Source organism: Carlito syrichta, unplaced genomic scaffold (genome assembly GCF_000164805.1).
Source record: "Carlito syrichta isolate Samal-C Ts95f unplaced genomic scaffold, Tarsius_syrichta-2.0.1 Scaffold131215, whole genome shotgun sequence".
Taxonomy (NCBI): Eukaryota; Metazoa; Chordata; class Mammalia; order Primates; family Tarsiidae; genus Carlito; species Carlito syrichta.
Genome location: NW_007075311.1, coordinates 15190 through 17885, shown reverse-complemented (window position 1 = coordinate 17885; position 2696 = coordinate 15190).

Genomic DNA, 2696 nt, shown 5'->3' with positions numbered 1-2696 from the left:
TCGACCTGCTGGGCTTCGGCGATCCTTCCACCTCAGCCTTCCAAGTAGCTGGAACTACAGGCGCGCGCTACCACACCCAGTTAATTTTTTTAAGTTATTTATTGTAGAGATGAGATCTCACCAAGTTGCCCAGGTGGGTCTCGATCCCGCAGGCTCAGGCAATCCACTCACCTCAGCCTCCCAAAGCGGGGGATTACAGGCTGAGCCACCGAGCCCGGCTGGGGCATTTTTATAATCCCCACAAGAAACCCCCACACCCATGAAGCAGCCACACCCCATCCCCCCACAGTCTCACCCACTGTCCCTGTACATTTGCCTGTTCTGTTATTTCTATACTTTGATCTGTGGCCTTTGTGCCTGGTTTCTTTCACTGAGCATTCTGTTTCAAGGTTTGTCCATGAGTCAGAGCTTCGTTCCTCTTAAAGGCTGAATAATATTCCACCACAGGGAAGGACTGTGTGGTTTTTCCATCAGCCGCAGATGGACATTTGGGTTTTTTCCACTTTTCAGCCCTAATGGTTAGGGCTGCTATCTTTTCCCACTTTTTTTTTTGGAGTTGGGGGTCTCACTCTGTCGCCCAGGCTGGAGTGCAGTGGCACAGTCACAGCCCACTGCAGCCTCGATGTCCTGGGCTCCGGCGATCCTTCTGCCTCAGCCTTCCAAGTAGCTGGAACCACAGGCGCACGCTACCACGCCTGGCTAGTTTTGATTTTTATTGTAGAGATGAGGTCAGGCAATTCACTCACCTCAGGCTCCCAAAGCGGTGGAATTACAGGCTGAGCCACTGAGCCCGGCTTAATTTTTTGATTTTTTTTCTTTTTGAGTGGTAGTCTCACTCTGCCACCACAGCCTCAACCTTCTGAGTATACTCATGGCATACTCATGGCAATCCTTCCGCCTCAGCCTTCCAAGTAGCTGGAACCACAGGTGTGTGTCACCACATCCAACTAATTTTTTGATTTATTGTAGAGACAAGGTCTCGCCAAGTTGCTCAGGCTGGAGTCAAACCCCTGGACTCAGACAATCCTCTAGGCTCTGCCTCCCAAAAGTGCTGGGATTACAGGCATCAACCACCATGCCCAGCCATTTTTTGAATTTTTGTAGAGATGAGGTCTTGATATGTTGCCCAGGCAAGTCTTGAACTTCTCGGTTCTAGTGATTCTCCCTCCTTGGCTTCTCAAAGTGCTGGGATTGCAGGTGTGAGTCACTGGGCCTAGCCTGTTTTTTCACTTTAATATAAATAGAGCCGGGCTCGGTGGCTCAGCCTGTAATCCCGCGCCTTTGGGAGGCTGAGGTGAGTGGATTGCCTGAGCCCGCAGGTTCAAGACCCGCCTGGGCAACTTGGCAAGCCCTCATCTCTACAACAAATCAATAATTAGCCAGGCGTGGTAGTGCGTGCCTGTAGTTCCAGCTACTACGAAGGCTGAGGCGGAAAGACTGCCGGAGCTCAGCAGGCGAGGCTATGGTGGCTGGGAGCAGCCACTGCACTCCAGTCTGGGCGACAGAGTGAGACTCCAACTCAAAAAAATAAATAAATAAAAATAAAAAATAATATCAATAGGAATAAAGATGAATATTTTCCTGCTGAATGCAAGGCGACCTGTGTGGCGACCAAGGGCACAGACTGTGGGTTCGAATCTTGGTTCTGCCACTTCCTGGATGTGTGACCTTGCACAAGTCACTTGCTCTCTTTGTGCCTCAGTTTCCCCAGGTGTAAAATGAGGATAATAACAGCCCCACTCCCTGAAGGCAGTTACAAAGATGAAAGATATTTGCAGAGCACTTAGCATGGGGCCACAGGAAATGCGAGATTAGTGATTGTTAAGTCAACACAGCCAGGTCAGTATAATTACAAGGGGCCCTTGACACTCAGTCCCAGGGCTGCCAGGAAAGACCAGAAACACTTCTCAGCTCAAGGGGCAGTGCTGCCCAGCTCCATCTGACCCAGGTGGGCTGTGGAGACTGTGGACAGCCCTGGGCCTCACACACAGGAGTTCAGGGAACATCACCAGGTGACCCCAGTGATGGGTCCCTGCTAGAAGGCAGTCCCTCACGTGGGAACAGTCCCAGGGACTTTGGGGTGAGAAGCCATCCATAAAAGCCCAAGTGTGACACACACATCATCTCCAGGCAAGGCCCACAACTCAAACACAAGTGTGTCACCGTGGGGAAAAATGAGACTTTTCCCCATCTGGAGGACCTGAAACATAAGAGCATTGGACCCCTCCAGCTCAGAGCTAATCAGTGGCTTACATTATTTTAATTTATTTATTATTATTTTTGAGTTGGAATCTCACTCTGTTGCCCAGGTTGGAGTGCCATGACATGCTCCCAGCCACCGCAGCCTCGACCTACTGGGCTCCGGTGATCCTTCCGCCTCAGCCTTCCAAGTAGCCAGAACTACAGGTGCGTGCTACCACGCCCAGCTAATTTTTTTATTTATTATATAGACAAGGTCTCACCATGTTGCCCAGGCTGGTCTCAAACCCGTGGGCTCAGGCAATCCTCTCGCTTCAGCCTCCCAAAGAGCTGGGATTATAGTCTTGAGCCACTGTGGCCGGCTGGATTATGTTATTTTAATGTTAATTCTCTTTACAGCCTAGGAAACATAGCAAGACCTAATCTCTACAAAAATCAAAAAATAAGCCGGGCTCGGTGGCTCAGCCTGTAATCCTGCGCCTTTGGGAGGCTGAGGT